Source organism: Diuraphis noxia, unplaced genomic scaffold, assembly GCF_037042655.1.
Source record: "Diuraphis noxia isolate RWA-SAM2 unplaced genomic scaffold, SU_Dnox_SAM2 contig0005, whole genome shotgun sequence".
Classification (NCBI taxonomy): Eukaryota; Metazoa; Arthropoda; class Insecta; order Hemiptera; family Aphididae; genus Diuraphis; species Diuraphis noxia.
This window is the reverse complement of record NW_028301715.1, coordinates 14,401,596-14,422,465: the sequence shown is the minus strand read 5'-3', so window position 1 is coordinate 14,422,465 and position 20,870 is coordinate 14,401,596. Positions and strand designations below refer to the sequence as shown.

Below are 20,870 nucleotides of genomic sequence, written 5' to 3'. Positions count from 1 at the left end.
GCCGTTTGGAGGGACGTGGAGGTCGTGTGCGATTTTTTTTTAAATTTAAAATCAACAACTAGGAAAACGAATTATTTTTATGTAAAGCACGCTATTAAACGTTCAGAAAACACTCTTGAGTCATCAGATGATGTCATTGAACGCCACACACGCATCGCTAGACATATTAATGCTAATTAATAATTTTAATTGCACAAACATATAAATAAATCATTGGTTATATATCCGTTGAGGCGTTGAGCAATATATCATTATTTTCTAAAAGACAAAAATATCGAACGGAAATATGACGATAACACGATTTGAATTTCCGACATTACAAAAAAAATTTAGATCGACATAATGTTTACCACGTTTCTTTGCTATGGACTCAATTGCATAAAAAAAAAAACGGTACTACTATACTACAACAGTGCGTACTATACATACAACTTGAACGCCGTAGAAGATATATTTACGAGTGTTGAGCATTGGATTGAGTTTATTACTCACCAGTTTTAATGACGATCATCTGGATCAACACCAGCTGCAGCAGCAGAGACCGGTGTGTTCGACTAGTTTTCAAATATTCAGAAGGGTTATAGAATAGACATGTTTTACGGCTGCTACGAGGGTATGTACGGAATATCAAGTAAATAATCATAATATTATCGTAATATTCGTAATAGCTAAGCTAATATCTTTGAAGTAATTCGTTATAATTATAAATTAAGATTTGTATGCATTCGTTAAGCTTAAAATACTGAATGCAAACCGCAAGTCAAGCCACCAGCAACAGTTCGAATATTATTTACAACGACGACGATGAAATCGAAACAACTGTAAACAAAATCGGGTTTTGAGAACCCCTAGAGTATTTTGAGAACACGCGCCAGCCAGGTCCTCTGTGCAGACGCGCCGCATATTATTATTATATATTGCTGCGACGACGACGCAAGGGATCAATAAAACGAGACGGAGAGAAACGACATCGTCGTAGTCCGTCGAACATAACATGTGTGGAATATTATGTGTGAGTGCCATCGTGCCCCGTCATTCCAAAACACACACGAAAACACTCGCAGACGATATATACGTGTATAATTATAATAATAAATGCGACGGCGGTGATCAGAAACGCACAACCGACACAGGTCTAGCACACACACACACGCACGGTCGTCGCAGTGGTTCCAAATCTCCCCTTCATCGCCCCACCAACACCACACGACTATTACACGCCATGGAAACCACCGGCGCCGGACAAACAATTGAGTAACATATTTCATCATGGAAAATTTTCGTAAACAAAACGGAAAAGAATTCCGGGGCAAAACATGACGACGGAGTGAAAAAAAAAGTCCAATTAACGGCATTTTGGACCGCAACGTAAACATACGACACGAAATGGACCTCGTGTGTTGCCGGAGTATGATGCACAAGACGACGGCGACGACCGTGTGTGCGTCTATAAAAATAGCTATGGGTAAAATAAAAATAAAAAATAAATAAATAAAAAGGAAGGAAAACTGGTGTACCACCCGGTAGCTGATGCTTGGCACACCAGCTGGTTTTTGGCCCAAAGAAGAATATAATATGTGTTTGGATTAACTCACCGCCGCCGCCGCGTATGTATCGTGGTAATTTTCTCTCCTTTTTCTCTCTCTGTCACTCTCATCGCAACGACCACCCCTCCAGGCACGAAAAAGAATAATATACCCGACGGATTACACAGTACACACATGTGGCCCCGGCACGTAATTGTCGCTCTATTTATTAAACACGCACACGGCCGTAACCAGGGCCACCTCGAGTAGAGGAGTTTACAAAATATACAATATACGTATGTGCTGTGTGTGTAGTGTGTACCTATTTCTTATTTACCATACGATTACTTAAAAATTTACGTGAAAAAAAACATAATAACGAGTACAACTCCTAGGCAGACGACGACGATGATGATATTATACAATGTCGTTAAAGATATTATGATGAAATATACGCGCTCGTTATTATTACGATTGTGTTTCGAATAAGAAATCCAATACGTCTTTATTGTAGTACTACTACAGACTGCCAGCAACTAATATTACACCGCGGCAGCATACCTCTCTAATGTATTATGTTATTGCTTATTAAACAACGAATGTAACAAGTACAGACGAAGAATCATAACGATAAATTATTATTATTTTAATGCCTATGTTGGACTTAACGAATTCTACGGAAAAAATCTTAATTATATTCTGCGTCTATTAGTTAAGTAGTGTGTGAATCATACTACGTTGGTCCGAAAAACTTCGTAAAATAGAAATCAGTGAACGATGTATAACACAAAACGCGTGTTCGACTATAATATTATAAGAGTTTGGTCTGGTCGAATAATAAAATATAATAATAACACGCCTAAAAGGGAAGATTACAAATGACACAATGAATACCCACATAATAATCATAATCATCATAATAATAATAATATTATGTACATAGTAACGTGTATAAATCGTCCGTAGTGCGTTACTCAACAACGGGAGAAAGTCTAGTCGTCCTTGAAAACAAAAACATTGCTATGACCCTAACCTCCAAGCCGGCGGCGGGTCATTTAAAGTCCGCCCCCTACTACTACACTACTACTACTACTAATACTCTTCAACCGTCACGGACGGTTCTCGTATATTTTCGTTCCATTTTGAAAAATACGATCATACCTAAAGACATCGTCCGTTTCTCACGACCGATGTGTGTGGGTGTGTGGGAGTACCCAGTACCTGATGTGATATATACATAATATATCGTTATTACCTGTACCGCGCTTATGGTATGTACAAATAAATATATAGATATAAACGTGGGGGTAGTCGACCTGTTGGAAGGACAAAGGTATATATCTTCGGCAGAGATGGACCGTGACGTCGACGTCGACGGCAGAGGCTCTCCGTGCCGGTCGGCTGTAACAATAATTGGTGTGGGACGACGGTCGGCGGGCGGAGGAGAGCATCCGTCCGAAACAAAGAACCTCGGTCGACCGTCGCCGCCGCCTTACCCCTACCCCATCCATGAACGGGCCATGTCGGTCGGTCGGCCGGCTATGTTGTCGCGTCTGCAAGCCGCCGCCGCCGCTATTACGAGTTACGACAAAAGAAAAAAAGCGCGCGATCGTTCTTGGCGAAAAACTGGTCGCACGCGACCCCGTCCGATCGGCGCGCCGCTCAAAGGTTGTCGACCGGTCGTACACGAGTTATATTTTTCTACAACACACGACCGAGTTGAGCACTTAAAATAGTATAAGTTAATGATTATAGAATTATTACGTTCAGTACGGGTGCCTCGCTAACAAGGCTACCGTCAGACAAGACCACGTGTATCTCGCCCACGCCATGCGGTATTCCCCACGACAAAGAACTGCCTTCTTCCTCTCTTCTTTTGCCCTACTACGAGTGATAGACTTAACGCTTTTCTCTCACCCGGAATGAACACGAACGAATCAAACTCTCCAAAAAAATAACATAATTTAAATAAATTAAATAATATAGTTTCAAAACTTATTTTAAGAGAATAGTAATAATGGAGTGTGTCGTGATGGCGCGCGTGGAGTGCAAACGTTGCAATCATTTAAATCGTTTTTTATTTTGTCATTTTTCAGTTTTTATTGTTTGGAATTTAGCATTTTGGGAGAATAAAAATTGAATGCTTAACGACGACGAGTGACTTAAATTGTGAGTACTTATGATGAGTTCTCGAAAATCAGGGAACACGCGCAGCGATTATGTGTTGCGTCATCGGTTTGAAAATTTGAAAAAGAGAGGGGAAGCAACTAAAAACGACGGATTCGACAGAAACGATTTAATACCATTTCAAAAACAACGCATAGTATGATAGATTTTTATTTGTTGAAACACACGTTTTATCGAAATTCAGCAGATTATTATTTTTTCAATATTCTAAATGTGTTCATTATTTTGATTTTTTTTGTTCTTATCATATCTGTCGACGTCCGAGTCACAATTATAACAAAACGTGCTCGCTATCGCCGTCGTCGTCGTCCGACAACGATATCGTATTATATTATTATTATCATAATGTACAAGTTATAACCATTAACCACAGTATTTAAACATGAATTTACTTCCTCGGCGGCGACGGCGATGCAAGGGCACCACTACGGCTATATAATCATAATAGTAATAATATGATGGCCAACTGTGCAAAACCCCACGAGAGTTGGTAACGTGTCAAGGGCCATACACGCTGCTCCGTCGTTGCCGAGTAGGAGGACGTGAACAACATAACGCGCACAAAGGACCAGCTGATTTTTACCTGCCAACGACTGAAACTACCCCCTAAACCGACGACAACAATACACCTTGTGTGGAATGCACACCGGGAGGGTTGAAATCCGTCGTCGTGGTCAAAAGAAAGAAAATATAGGTAACCTACCAACGAATATTTTTTCGGCCGTGGAATACCATCATGCTTATACCTATATGGCTTATATATTATGTATTTATAATATTACCTATATAAAAAAAAAAAGAGACGCCAAACCGAAATTGGACGTGGACAAATTTCTATTAGGCACTAATAATAACTAAAAACTAGGTAATAATATCATTTTATCGTGTGCGTCTCTTACCTTCGACAGTGTTCAACAAATTACAGCAATTCGGTCGTCTCAATTCCATTCTGAAACACGAACAAAAAAAAAATTTTCCACATTAGTCGGGCTAAAAATAATATATTTGCGGTACACAATATCATGGAATAAGATAATAATAATAATAGTACTAACAACACCCGTGACAATATTATCGTCGTGTATAGACAAGCGCGATATATATATATATATTTTATATAAAATAACGTCAAAATACGTACACACACACATGCACATGGACGTCGCGAATTTAAGCGGAATACAAGGAAATTCCGTTTTCGCGATAAAAACGTGGGAATAATAAATGTGTGCGTGCGAGTGTGAACGGCGGGCGCGCGCGACTGACGCGACGGCGAGTCGGTGACGATTGGCGACGACAACTTACCACCAAAGTCCTGTTGTGTAGTGGTGCGCGATTGTACAGCGTGCGCGCGTGTATTATTCTTATATTATTCTGCTCTGTGTGTGATTTTTATTTTCCTTCTTTCTCTCTCTCTCTCACCGATCGGAAACGAACGCACTTGCGGGTCTTCAATGAATGATAAAAAGAAAAAAATCTAGTAGTAGTGGTAGTAATAATAATGATAATAATAATAACACTTTTAACACTTATAAAATAAAATAAAAATATTTAATAATAATAAAACAAACAAACAAACGAGCGAGGAAAAATTATTAACAAAATATAACAACTACTATACTGTAGCACACGCGCGCGTGCCAGTCGTGACGATTTTGTTATTAATGAAAATCTCCTTTTTTTTCCATTCGTTTTTGTTTCACTCGAACATTTTTTATTTCATTTTTTTTTTTGTTCTTAAAACACGAGGAAAATCAAAAAAAAAAATCAATTATAATGAAAAAAAAAACTTAACAGCGGACTAACATACACGTACGGAATTTAAAAGTAAAAATTATTATTTCCATCAACAAAACATAAACGTGAATTTTTTTTTTTAACCGGCTCGCGCACTTAAGCGACGTCTGCATGAATGACGGTATTGGAACCGGCCGATCAACTAAACTGCGTGATCGTCTGCCGCGGCGCGGTGGTGACGGCGGCGACCCGGTAGCCCAGGTGATGGGACCGAGTGCGCGTCACCGGCAGCGCGCTCTACCGGCACACGCGTTTGCGTTCGCTCACCGTCCCCACCGCGCCGGTGCCCGGTGTAACCGCCGTACCGACGGACCATCGGCTGTCCGACCGCGCTTGACCGACCATTGATTACGCGTCGTAGTTCCTTCTTTTTTTTTAATTTTGTCATTTCCACGCCGACGATAACACCATATAGGAGTCAAGTGTGCTCACCCGGCGCACTAGACGCACGGGTCCGTCGGTCGTGGAGTTCACGGAAACTCCTACGAGTGACTCGTTTTTATGGTACCTAAGTGTGAATTTGAGGGTGTTGAGCAAACAGTAATCCCCCTCCCCCTCGTTGGTAAAAAAAAACAAAGATATTAAGTTGGATAATTCAAAACCGACACCATCTTAACATGATTGATGTACGGGATTTAATTATTTCGATTCGTAGTGTACGGTTGCCAATGCAGCGTTCCGAACGTCAATGCTTTTTTACTTTTATTTTCGACGCATTCTAAATTTATTTTGATAATTATTATTAATCGCGCGAGTACGAGCTGTATCTTTACAAGCGCGGGATACGTGGGTATCGATAAAATAAAATATCTCGAAAATAACATCAAAACTTTTAATCGAGAAAAAATTTCAATTATTTTAATCGATAATATTTTACATTCAATGATTATTTTGTAAGCTGTCGAAACCGAAGAATATTTTTATTTGGGATTTAACACAACCACGTTAAATGTTTTATAAATATCATGTGCATTATTTATTAAAGGTATTTCGTTTTATCCGAAAATGAGATTAAATACCTACCTACCTAATACACTGTTGGTTATATTTATTCGTTGATTTACGTTGTTTCTGCATGTTATCTGAATGTCTTTTAGATTTATTTCCCGTGTTTATAAAATAAATATCATGTGAATATATTTTGTTATTCATTTGACATTTCAACTTTTATCGAATGGGTGAGTAATACCGAGCGCATACGCGACTACGGGATTGTACATATTTTTATCATCGCGGAACAAGAGTCTTTAATTCGTGCATGTACACTGTAAACATGATATTAAAATACGTAGAATAAAAGTATTTATATTTCTGAGCCATAAGACGGATAAACACGAACATAATATCGATAATATAATACAATGATTAATATTTAATACTGTCTACAACGTTTCAAAAGTCGTTTAATACACGCGTATAGTATCATAGTATTTCATCGTGTTTCGTGTTTGTAGTGTTTGTACAGGTTTGGTCTAAAAAGTTACTGCCGAAAGGACAAGTAATAAAAACGTACGGTGTAGATAGCAACACGTACGGTAAAAAAAGAACCAGCGCTAATGACATTATTGTATAACAAAATAATATTATAAATTATAATACATAGCCAAATGGGTATACAATATATATATATAGGTACTGCGTTAGTGAAATAAAACAGTGACAAATAACATGAAAAGCGCACATATTGTTTAATAAATTATAATATAGAAAAGCAACGAAACAACGAGGAATGAGGATGACGAATGAACATTGAACGCGCGCACGCTGCCATAGTAACTTTTAAGTGTATAAGAAAATAAGATATAGTACCGACTACACTGTTATTGTAATAACACATAAACAATATAATTGCCGTGTTTGTACACGTACAAATATTATCATGTTGAATAAAATGTACGCAACGAAAACCGGAAAGAGTCGAAGAGAGAGAGAAGTTTTTCGTGACAATAATATTATATTATTATATAGGTACCTATTCGATTCGCTCAGAGGCACACACACGTCGTTGTCGTCGCAAAGTCATAAACATCCGGACAATTTACAATAAGAAAATTATAATAACGATAAACAAATACAACATTATATGATATTATTATAAAATTATACTATTAATATTTTTCTCTACGCGATAATATATTATTATTTCATTATTGCTGCAGTCGTAATTAAAACGCCAGAGAACATACATAGTGCGGCGTGCAATAACTATAACTCGTACAATAATGATAATGATGATGATAGTAAAAACAATAATAATTTTATAATATGGAGAAATAACGAGACAATAGAGCGGCGTCGGCGCAACAATAATAATATATATAATATAAATCAAAATGGTTCGCATTTGTTGCGTGTTTTGATTTACTATGGAAATAACTACCGTCTCAGAAAGCGGAGAGAGAAACGTGGTTTATTGGCACCGAACCGACCGACATCATTGCCATCACACAGTAACATTTAACGATTCTAATTAAAAATATATATTAATAACAATAATAATAAACCTCTCTTCGCGTACTGTTACTTGCACTCCTATTCCGTCCCCTCACCTTGTCCATCTTCCGGACATCAATCGTGTGCAACAACGTACTATATTAAATTATAATATATTATAAAATGCGCGCGCCAATTACAATAGTACACGTACACAGTATACGACGGATAAAGCTCGAGAGACCGAAAGTGACTTTTCGTTACGCACCGATGGGATTTACGATTTTGTTACACTTTGCTTCCTACTCTCGCCCCGCCCGCACGACATCCACTAGCCGTTCGCCGACTTAACCGGAGAAAAAGTCGAGACAGAGAAGTTTTTAATGCTTTGACGACGCGCGACAACGGCGTCTCGCCATGCAGTAAATACACTTAGCCTTAGGTGTGCCGTGCACATTCGAAAACGTTTCTTTTTCCGCACGATAAATCATTTCCTCTCCGCCCCCCCCCCCGCCACCATCCCCCCAACACACACGTGCGTGCGCACATCGACGACACCGTCTATACAGGATAGAAGACTTAAATCTTCTTCGGGAAAACCGTTCAACGATCCGTTAATTTATCATTTTCCACGTCGTCGACTTCTATATAATATATATATATATATATATATATATATATATATATATATATATATATATATATATATATATATATATATAAGTATATAAGTATATGACCAAAAATGGACTTTGCGGTGCACGGAAGTCATAAACACACACTCATATTATGTATTATCCATACACTAACACAGCTTCACGTAGTAGAGCCTTTGCACGGCGTCAGATCTGTATGGATGGATGCTATTCGATTTAGTTTTGTATTATAATTCATAATAATGAATGACGACAGTCGACAAATGACCACGCAGATACGGTAATTAATAATGTTTATTTTTCAGCATACTTTTTCTTATCGAATGGTAAACATTATTACCATTATTATTATTATTATTATTATACGCCGAGCTCGGACATGTGACACGATAAATTAGCCCACTTTTACTACTATTTACATTGTTATGTAAAATATCATTTATAGCATTTTTTTTGCGCTGTATATCGCTATAATGTATACTATTGACGGACAGTGTACCTGTGTAATGTGTATACATAGTAATTATGAATGTAACATTTACATATTGTAGATTATATATTACATGGCGCACGTGCAGACGTGACGTTTATTATTTATCATATATGCGTGAAGAGCCTCCTCTGTTATCGATTATTATTATTAATATAATAATATTCTATAATATGTATAGTACTATTGTAGTGGAAAAAAAATAGTAATAATAATTTCGATGCTGCGCGAAGCGTTGCGGGGAAAACGTGTCAGCTGGTGTGTGGATTGCGAGAATAAAAACTTCTGACCGATCGCGGTGCAAATTATATTATAATAATTATAAATTATACAAACAACAGACGTCCACTGATTTGTCTCTAGCGGATGACACGATCGGTAGAGGATCAGAAGCGGCAGAAGTAGGAAATTCTAATCCACGCGATTAACGAAGGAGATCCACACACGAGGACAGACCAACAAACCGGAAATTCCGCGTTTCGTATGCGTTCAACATTATTGTTATAAATTATATGATACATCATAACGTGAAAATATATATTTATTATTTAATAATTGTACCTAAAATACGAACAGTGCTGAGAGGTAGATGGATATTATTATGGATGCGCTCTTCGCGTCCGGTGTGCATGTCGCCGGTTCATTGTTTCAGAACGCGGCGGCGGCGGTTCGTCTGTGGTGGACATGATCATATTGAGTATTGTATAGACAGAGAGTGTACGCGTTTCGAACGACCAGTAATAACAGTAATAATAATAATCATTATAGTTTTCGATGTTTCGAGGGGCGGGTGGGCGACCGAGAAAGATGCGCGTGCAGTGCATAATGCGTTATGGTTATACTCCGGAGGATATACCATGTATAGTGTTACATGGCGGCGGAAATAACCGGCTTTGTAGTCATCGTATGCGTACGTCATACAGTTCGGGGCGACACAGGGCTTCTGGTCGTGTGCATAATATATATAATAATGTTAATATAATATTATACGCCCTCTCTACTAACCTAACCACCGCCGCGCGTTGAGTGTGAAAAGAAAAAAAAACGGATAGCACACTATAAAGTGTCTCGGCGAGTCATTATATAGATGAGACTAACAGAGAAGGATAGGACGAGAAAGAGACGCACCTCGGCATAGGCCGAATACGTTCGGGGAGGTTCGGTCGCCGCAGGGTCGTTTGAGAGGTGCGCGTTTCACACGTGTCGTCGTGCCCGCGTAAGTATAGTGTCGCGTTTCTCGTGTGTTATATATTATTCTATACATATAGAATATTATATTATTATTATGTCCGCCGCCCAAAGAGAGGAAACGTCGGCCGAAAAACACTGCACGTGTGGTGGTGCCCGCACGACGTGGTTCGGATTACGTCTGGTCTGCTCTGGCCCGTACGTGGGAGAACGCCTATAATATATTATATACACACTACATAATGTGTGTGTGTATATATATATTATATGACACACGGGACTCCGTTACGACCTTTTTGGATTTATTATTTAGCACGTTCCGGCATAGACGCCGACAACTGTTGTCGAAACTGCAGCCGAGTGCTAAGAATCAGAATGGAGGCGTATGACCTTAGGCTCTAGCCAAGTGAAAAGCAAAAAGGCATATTATATATATTTAACGCGCGTGATGACATGAACTCGGGGGAAGGGGGGGAGGTGAATACCGACGATATTGGAATATAATCGATATGTCGGTGAAAAATGATAATATTATTGTATTATGAAGATTTCAGAAGATCGTATTGAGATTTATACTATATTTATCACCACACTCCGGTGCAAGCGATATGGGTACCATAAATATATTTATTATTACAAGACGTCTTCGGGCAGATGAATGTGAGAGGCAAATGACCAGCACTGACGAGTTTCGATTTTTTTTCGGAACAGAAGACGTAACATCATGCCGAAGTATTGCAGGTTTTCTCCCGTCCGGAGAATTGAATAATATTCGCGAGCAAAGAATCCCGCCGGATCGGTTGGCCGGACGCCTACGCCGGTTGTGGTCCAACGAATGAACACATTTAGGAAAGCGTCGCGCATTTTATTATTATAAATAATTGCATAACACAACAGAGAACAAAAGAGTGACGACAAAATCGTTGTGTGTATATTTACTATATAACCGCGTATACCATAGCCGGTATAACCAGGTAGCCTGCACGTTAAAACTTGCTCGAAACAAGATGAAACACGTATTATCGATGTTATGAAAAAAAAAACCGTCTCTGGAGTAGTAGAATTTATTCGATAATACCTACAACACGATTATAATAATCTTCATTTCGTTAATAGATGCAAATGTATGCGACTCGGTCAAATGATTTTACTTTCGCTCTTGACTCCGGAAATGTCGATCGCGCGCACAAACAAATTGCAGCAGTGTGAGAAATCTTCGGGATAAAAAAATTGCAAATACTTGCAACAACGGGTCTGACGTCATACGCATATAACATGATATAACTAATATTATAATATTCTATAGCGGCCAACAATAACGCGGCTTTTTAATGGCATTCCACCATGCACATAATCCGGTTCATTTAATCTTATCAGCTTATATGTGTGCGAAGAAAATTCCCGCGAAATGATTAAATAGTTTAGACAGGGAATAAAACGGGTGGATAAAAAGATTTCTATTTCAGCCCTTCAGGCTGTATGGACGTGAGCATTTATGTATACATTTTACACATAAATATTACAAAAACGAGACATGTAATAACAATGTTCGATCCTACTGGACAAAAATTATATAAATAAACAAAATGTTTTATCAACTATGTTATAGTGTCATTATATATTTATATGCATATAGCCTAATTAATATATATTTCTGTTGCAGTACACAGAACACGGAGCTATTGTTCATCACCTGAAAATTGTTTTCCGGTGAAACTTTTGGGATAAAAAGAATGGATCGAATATTACATACCTATATACAGGTATACCTAACCAGTAACCAATCAAAGTTCAACGTACAAGTAGTTCAAGGTTAATTGGCACTTGTCATCCGTCTAAAATAAACCTAAACCCGATTGTATATATTAAAACAGTACGTACGTATGCGTAACGTAACGAGCACTATACCATGTATAATGTCTGAATTAAATTAAGAATACGCTTCAGCTGAACAATATTGATGATTACTCGCGATATTATATTACATATATATATTATATAGGAGTACCGCATACATAATGTAGGCATTCCGTCGATTGGTTTGATCTGCGGTGCACGATCTAAAATAAACAATGAATAATGAGATCAATTCGCCGATTTTGCTAGGTGAAAAGACTATGGAGCGTATATTATTTTAATGACGACGGGTATATTATATGGTTGGTGCATAACGTAATTAAACGTGTTGACAAGTGACTGTAATATAGACGATTATCGTTTAATATACGCATAATATATTATAAACCTATTCAACAAGGTGATTGACAGAAACCTTACAGCTAAGTCATAATAATGAATACCAAAAACGACTATATCTATTGTTGTAACTATTATAACATTAATAGTAACAAACAAGTATGAATAAAGTGTATATAAGTATAAAGATTACAAATAAAAATATATAGTTCAAGTTCAATTTTAAAAAAAGAAAATCATAAACAAACGAATAATTTAATTTACAAATCTCAAGAACTATATAGTTAGCGTAACACCGAGGTCAATAATAAAGACAATATCATATGTATAATGTACTTAAATATTATCTACACAGTTGCATGAGTAGTACGTGAAAAAAACACGTTCAGACAATATAGTGCACTTGGCTGTATTTTTGAAATTCTAGAACTCGAAGATAACGAAATCGTAAAGATTAAAACCGTCTTGAAAATACTATAATATTTTACATGTATTATTGAATTAAGAATATTTTTCGAATTCCCAAGGTAAGTGCGAACCCATCATCCCACCCGAAAACCGTCGTTTTGAAAATTATGCGCGAGCGCATTTGCAGTCCATAATAATATACGCGTGAAATGGAATGAATAGAATTCATGAAATTTAAAATCCAAGCTGGTCATCGAAAAAATGTTTTATCCCAGTCGCGCCCTTTCTTTACGCGTTGTGCGACCGATGAGTATATAGTGTAGGTAATGCGACTACTGCTTAAAATAATGTGCACACGGCTGCGACGAGACGTTTCGTTTCTCACGTCCCTTTGACCTCGTCACAAACATAATATATTACAATATTATATGATATCGGATTACACTATTGTGCAAACAACCGAAGAAAACGGTCACAGGGAGATGTGTTCCTCCAACCCCGCCTGCAGCGGCGGAGATATGTATGACTACCACTTGACCCTCATCCAGCTCCAGCTGACCGGCGCATATAGCTCTCACAGCCCACAGGAAAACCCTCGAAAATCGCTCCCCCGCCGTAAGCACCGGTGACCGGTCTTCCCAGCCGCCCCCGAGCACAAAAAAAAAAAAAAAAAATTATTACCATAAAACCGCTTGACGCTTTACTATACTATAGCTACAACACGGAGTGCCATCTGCGATTGCTCGAATAACGACGACTACGTCAAAACTCAAAATGGTATATTATAATAATATCACGGGCGATGTATGGAACAAAGGACATCATACCATATATATATAATTATAATATTATATTATACAGAGCGGTGGTATATACACACACGAGTACACCTCGCGGGTTCAAAGCCCGCAGATGATCTGTATGTGTTTCAGTGTTTGTACGCGGTCGTGTGCTCGTGTATATATATATATATAATAGTTGTGTGCGAGCAGTGCTCTGCACTAACTGCGTTTCATTCTTACGTATTACATACATATATCTATATAATACATTATACATAATGTGTGTGTGTGTGTATAAATATAACAGCGTAGTTTACCCACCCCCCTCCGCACCCCCTTAACGACAACGTATTCTCCGTACCTATATAATATATTACATACATACATTCTATGCACATATATGTGTGTGTGTGTGTGTTCGACGATATACGCGCGTGATGTAGATAGTAATAATAATATTCTATTCTCGGTAGGTAATAACACAACTGGTTCCACTAAGTAGTAGTGGGTGAAGGGGCGAAGAGTGAGTGCGGTGCGCGTGAGAGTGAGAGCAACTTAATATAGTTTATGGTGATCTCTATTTCTCTCTCTCTCTCTCTTTCTCTCTAGGCGTCAGCTCGGCGAGCAGGGGGAAGCGGCTGCGTACTGGTGTGGCGGTGAGGAGAGAGCGTTAGGAAACTTTGGCAAAACCTTCGGCCGCCGTTTAATTATTATAATAGTACCCCGCCACACCCTTCATCATGATGCCGACGATCGCGAACGGGGTGGACCGGTCGTACTGTCCGTTTTTTTTTCGCGCTGCCGTTAATTAAAAACCAACAAAATCTCAGTCTCTGCGCGTTGCGTTGCACGTCGTCGTGCGTTGCTGTTACCATTGTGTACAAAATATAATACCTACATTATTATGCAGGCACGTAGTAGTATTGTTTCGTGTTCAGTCGGATTTCAAACATATATAACTCATATAACAGATATTTTTGATACCTCGGATACGGAGTCGTGACACGATACGCGACGTTACGATGAACCATCTGTATATCATAGGTATAACCGTGTAGGTACAGTTGTTGTAATATACCCCTAATACGGTCCTACCTATTTATAATTAAGTACCACGTTGCCCTACTGTGCCAGCTGCACGGTACGAAATTTAAAGCTTTTCGAGACTCTCATTCTGCTGATGGCTGTATAAATATGTATGTGGTAGTAAATTAATAATTGAGTTGAAGTCGACCGTATACTAAATAGTTTTTTAATCGATAATCGTAGTCTATGGATAGACGAATAGCATCTCAGGAGAGACAACGATATAATATGATGATATCAATTACCTCTCTCTGTTGGTTCGTCACAATTAAATTTGTGGGTGGTAGTCAGTTTAAAGTATTCAAAGATGACATATTTTTCAGAATCAAATTGTTATCATATATATATATATTATACGCATGTATAAAAATGTTAATAATAACTAAAGTTATTTTTGATCTACTTTTAAGTTGACTGTTTAGTCTGAAGCATTTTCCAATGAATATTCGAGGTAAACATTTTTATCATAAGCCCTGACGATTCTATACTCTGAAACCGTTAAAAACGTTAACTACCTACTATTTTTTTTTTTTTTAGTGATTCCCTGTAGATGGCAAAACAAACATTCGCGACAACTTAAATTCATTCGATTATAGATAGGTAGCAAGGTAGCTCGCTTTGTCGAGACCGCCGATACGACTATAATAAAAAAATATTTAATGTAAGTAGGAAATTAGGAACGCTTTCAAAACTACCTATATACATTTGCAAAAGTCAATTCCGTATTGCAGTATAAGATAAAAAGCGTATTAAATCGAATCGGAAAAGTAATCAAATCAAATCGTTCGTGAACGGTAATCTTTTTGTAAAATTTTAAACGAAGCGAAAAAGTTTTGGACAAAAACCTAAAAAACACATTATATGCTCTTTACTCGTAGTGCCGCGAGGAGGAGCGCTGAAGATGATAGAAAAAGTTATAGAAAAAGCTCTTCGCGAGTTCGTCCGACATATTATAAAACATGCGTACATCGTACGTACAATAATAATAATATAACCATCGTTGATTGTTGAGTAATAAAAATAATATTATAAATGTACGTAAAAACGAACAACGTATTATCACTTCACAAACGAGATGTGCGTTGCGGTCATTTGTCCGTATAAACTCAAATTTTATTCGATCACCGAATGACGTCGCATATTCCATAGAGCTCAACACGCGCGCATGTACACACACACACACACACACACACATGCACAAGCCACGTAAAACCATATACAAACACACTTGTTGTTCGTATACGACGCACAAATCTATATGGGCGAGCACGAGGCTTCTGTTGGTGCATTTTATGTACATAATATACGTATAGTTTTTTTTGTCCTCTCTCGCTCTTTGGCTCTGCACACACACACACACACATGAGCGAGCGCACATACTTTGGGTTCATGCTATTCCCACCCGTCGTTGCAGCCCACAACTCTCTGCAACCGAACAGTGACGAAATACCCGTTGCAGTGTATTATAAAATATACAGCCTGCAGTATAGCAATAGCTGCAGTATAAATACTACGGCGGGAGTAAGTGAACATATTATATTATTGTAATAAAATTGTGTCATACACACGGCGAAATAACCTTATGTATCGGAGATGAAATGATTTAGTGTAAGTGTATATTATTATAAGTTCGTGTATCAGCAGCGATCGGGTGTCGGCGAAAACATATTGTCCGTACGAAACAAAAATATTACATAATATATATATAAATTACCACACAATGGTTAATTCTAATTCACGACCGCACATATACATATATAATATATATATATATTAAATAGCGAAGAGACGTTAGGTGTAGGTATAGACGCGCGTTATATATATACAGAAACGGATAATGTATAATAAAGACGAAAAAATGTGTACAAGTTCAACGTACTTGTTGCGATGGTATTTAGGTACCTACAATTGCGTGTACTTGTACGTTTATTCTTTGAATTTTTTCTCCTCTCGATATTTTTTTGTGTCCGCGACTTTCTTTGTAAATGTGTGTAGATAGTTAGTTAGCGATGTGACCCGAATGAGATATTATAACGTCGCGGCCCGTGAAACGATTTCTGAACATGGCGTTACCATATATGTAATAATACGATAACTGCCAAAAGCACAAGCCAACCGACGACAGAATTAAAACCGTATTCACAGGAAAGCCCGAAATCCGTGGTTTCGGTCGGTACGTTATTCTTGACGAACCGGTCGTCCGGTCATCCGGTCTTCTCGTCCCGGTGATACTCGTATAGTATAGTCGCATGCGACAAGGGCTGACAATGACCGCGGTAACTCAATATCGTCATCATACTGTACGATATCCGTTTTCGAGTTTTTCAACAACCCGGCTCGAAGGACCTGCATAACATCGCGAGTATTATCATCATATACCCGTACCGCTATACGTATAATATTACATGATAATATATTGTATACCTAGTGCCTACTTCTCGTGTTCCAAGCACTTAATTTATTTTTTTGGCGTGTGCATTCTCGTGGACGACTTGTTCGGAACCCGTGGCAGATTCTGCTGACGGTCGGTGGGCACCGCACACGCATACCGTATATAGGTATATACCAATATCTATAATAATGCTTATATGTTTATGTAGGTAGATAGGTAGGTAGGTAGGTAGATAGATAGATAGGTATTAACTGTACCAGAGCAGCAATGCGCGGACTTAACAATAGGATATACGGCGATTATTAATAACGCGGCTTTTGTAATACGCGACACGGTTTTGGCGGTGGCCGAGGGGGATACGCAGAAAATTATTGCAGCACCCGGCGATTGGTAGCGGTGGTGGTGGTGCGGCCAGGTGAAGTCGGCAAACACAGTACACATATTATAAATATTATATATAATGCTATGTGTATATATATATATATATATATATATATATATATATATATAGGTATATACGCAGGTAGTGTATATACAATATTACAATATACATACCTAAACGCACTCGGGGCGTCATTAATAATTCCGACATTAGGACACCCTGTGCCCGCAGCAGTGGGCCTTTGCGCAGCGGGACTCTACCCGGTCGATAATAGAAACGTTTAGCTTGTTGAATCGAAAACGTCATTATTCGGAAACGAGACGGCCGCGCATACGATTGGTGGTGGTGGGGGGGTTGTCGAAGGAGCAGCTAGGGTGGTAGAGAAACACTGTGGAGGGCATATATCGGATATAATAAATACGTGTACATATTATTATATTGTTATTGTGGGGGTAAACCAGTTAAACCGGCAAAATTTCGACGGCAACGATGTGTATATGTACTGCAGTGTGTTAGCGCGGATATGGTATTGTGCCCGTGTGTCCGTGACAAATGTCGCCGAAAAACCGAAATACTATACCGCCAACAGTAATCCCGAACAATGGGACTCTCCATTCCCCAGATCGATCAACGTCTCCAATGATAATAATTATTGGACTTGACACGGAATTGCAGCGTGATACACGCTGCAGCAGCACACACGCGCATATACATAATATATGAATTGTTTTTTTTTTCATTCCATCAAAACCAGTTACACTAGCACAGATGTTCCGGTGAATAAAAATATCGTATTATTATAAAGGGAGAACAACCGAGTGTATACGCACTTTCCAATCATTCGATATAGAACGCGTCATTAACTCTAAATAATAATAATATTAATAATATAAGTATTGTGATGATGAAAAAAATCGAGAGGATTTCAATAACTGTCGCCTTTGTTGCGTAACGCCGCTGCTGCAGCACTCTCGTCGCACTCAACACAATATAATATTTTATTTTATAATAATATGTGCGCCAAGGTGGACCGGACGACGGACACACTGTATATTATATTATATGTATATGGTGTACGTATGTACAACTCAAAAATGTGTTGAATTTACGCGCCGATATTATTATGATGCACAGTAGACTATTCTGAAACAAATGGGTGGGCTTATTGGATACGCTATAACGATCACGAGTTTATCGGAAAAGTAATGATGTACAGCCATGTAGACATGTAGTAGAAGCATCAGCACATCGCAAATCATTGTTTTGATATATTATTATCTATTTTACCTATATTATGATATATATATTATATATTATTATATTATCTATATTATGATATACTTATGCGTAGTGTTTAATATTATGAAATAAAATGTATGGCTACAACCACATAATGTTTGCTGTACACTGCAAAATTGATAATGTTTACGTTCAGTGGTTCAGCAATTAAATATTTCTCATGGGAAGATATTATGCACTTTTTATGTGCGTATTGTAATGTGTAAAGTATTATTAAAGTAATTAGATTATTTTCATAAAACAAAATTAATTTCACCCTTGACGAGCGTGGATTTTTTTTCTAGGCAACGAGCTGAGAAAGGACACCATAATACATCATATAGTACCCTCTCATAGTCCCTTAGGTCATTATTAAAATAAACGCTGTAATACATACTATATGTGGTGTCAACACGTAAAATTCTTATTGAATTTTTTAATTTTAACTGATACACAATATCAAAAAGTTATAAATAGATACAATAATAGAGTACAAAAGAAAATTGAATTGGTTCAGTGTGGATATTATTTCGTTATGATTAAATTCTTATACGAGTAGGGCACCTGGAAGACGACTGACCTAATGAAGTATAACTGCTAGAATAACGACGGCCATTAAAATGGTGAATATTTTTTTTTTTTTTTTTTTTTTTTATTAGCTATTAGTATACAACTATGACAGCTCGACTATTACAGAATGGTGAATATTATAATATAATAATTTAACGTGTATCCACCTATGAATAGGTACATATACTATTACATCGAAACTGTGGGTAAACAACACGTCGAAAAATATTGTCAAGGAGATACAACTGCAGCCATCACAAAAAATGTCAACTGTACAACACACTCTCGACTAAGTCGACTATAATAATACATATATATGATATTATAGCTGTGTGCCCGCACCCCGCAGCTGCCATAATATAGTGCGAGCATGAATTTTAATTCTTTTGGATCTGTATAGAACGAGAGACATAAGAGTGAGTTTGTGTACAGTTTAAGTGCCGTATTTCTATATTATACGTATATACATGCCTATACTAGGAACATTTACAGATTCGCATATAAAAAAGTCTTGGGTTATTATTATATCCTCTGAATAGCGGATAAGATAATACCCAACACTCGTATAAGGTATTTGTATATATATATAGGTGCAGTATATTAATTATTAGTATAGTAATAATAATAATGACACAGTCATACGCTAGCACAACACAACAATAATATTATTATTATTATGATATTTTGATAAGTCACAATTATTATTATTATTGTGCAAACAATCTGCCGACATTTCAGTCGTTACTCGTTTTTCACCGACCAAAACAACGTACAATTTACAACTGTGTACACACCACGTAATAATAACATAAAGACATAAAGTACAGAAAAATAAAGTCACTTACATATATATATATATATATATGCTTAATATTACGTATAGTTGTACTGGCATTTGCGCAGCAGTGCCCTTCCTACAGGGTCGACCAGGAACGATGAGGTGCACAATTTTTTTTCTCGATTTCGTTCGACCTCAGAGACCGACGACAATGGGAACCGAAATCTTTACTTTCTCATGGAGGCGTCTCGTCCACCCCTTCACCGACCTTGATTCAATAGGATTTTTCGACTTGATTGCACAACGGCGTCTATATACTACGCTTAAACTGCCGCAGTGGCATGCGCACATATTACCCATCATATCATATAGGTACAATGTCTGCACGTTCGTCCTGGTTAATTTATGTACCCCGTTTATTTCTCACTTGCTCACTCGTTCCTCTCTCACTCGGCGAATCACGGGCCGTTCGTGCGCATGGGAGTGAGAAGCGAAACAACACGCCGCCGTCCGTCTACCTGCGACTTTACATAATATGATATATACGTGTACCTAAATATATGTATATACCCGATACCGTAGACCTTATACCACACACGCGGATAAACGACATACAAATTATACCTATATATATATATATATATAACATACACATTGATACTGACTGCACTAGGTACCTCGGTCACATTTCGAGTGTCACAGACAAACGAACCACATGCAT

The 20,870-nt window shown here is 37.8% G+C and overlaps 1 protein-coding gene across 4 annotated transcripts in view; it reads right to left on the bottom strand.

Moving 5' to 3' along the window:
* The window catches only part of brat (tripartite motif-containing protein brain tumor), an 80,331-nt gene that overhangs the window by 20,592 nt on the left and 38,869 nt on the right, over positions 1–20,870 (bottom strand). For 2 of the 4 annotated variants that reach the window (XM_015524982.2, XM_015524981.2), the window contains exon 2: positions 4,613–4,662. The gene's annotated coding sequence lies outside the window, so the exon portion shown is untranslated. Of the gene's footprint in view, positions 1–4,612; positions 4,663–4,768; positions 4,788–5,018; positions 5,668–20,870 lie in introns of those variants that run through there. The other 2 variants (XM_015524980.2, XM_089228185.1) reach the window with 2 other exon arrangements.